Below are 658 nucleotides of genomic sequence, written 5' to 3'. Positions count from 1 at the left end.
GAGAGGGTCTTTGCTTTGGTCGAGGTCCGCGAGTTCCACCTCGGATGGCCTATGTACCAAAGGGAAAACCCGATGATTATTATCGCCACAAAAGAGGTCTTGGCTATGTCTCCTCATCCGACGACGAATGTTGCTGGCAAATCATCGATCAAATTGCTAACAAAGCTAGAAACGGATACTCTTCTGATTCTTCGGCTTGGGATTCCGACACTAGTATCGGTGAGATGTTCAAAAAGTTGATGTCGAACATGGTTACGGTCGATCCTACCACAATAGAGGAAGACGACCAGATGCCGACATGGGAAGATCCTTGGGTTCATCACCTAAACATGCAGTATGGTGATAGGTTCGAACAAAGAGAACCTCCTACCGAAGATCAAGTACTCCAGGTGAATATGGGAACTGAGGAAAATCCTAAACCGATATTCATTAGCGACAGTCTCCTACCCGATGAGAAAGAAGAATTAATCTCTCTTATCAGGGAGTACATCGACGTGTTCGCCTGGAATTATGAAGACATGCCAGGACTCGACCCGAACGTAGCAGTACATCGTCTCAATATCAAGATGGATGCCAAACCAGTCAAACAACAACAAAGACGGTTTCGTCCGCAAATGATGGAAGCAATCGAGACCGAAGTTAAAAAGCTTATTGACTC

The sequence above is a fragment of the Asparagus officinalis genome, chromosome 3 (genome assembly GCF_001876935.1).
Source record: "Asparagus officinalis chromosome 3, Aspof.V1, whole genome shotgun sequence".
Classification (NCBI taxonomy): Eukaryota; Viridiplantae; Streptophyta; class Magnoliopsida; order Asparagales; family Asparagaceae; genus Asparagus; species Asparagus officinalis.
The sequence above is the reverse complement of the archived record's forward strand: the minus strand, read 5'-3'. Positions refer to the sequence as shown.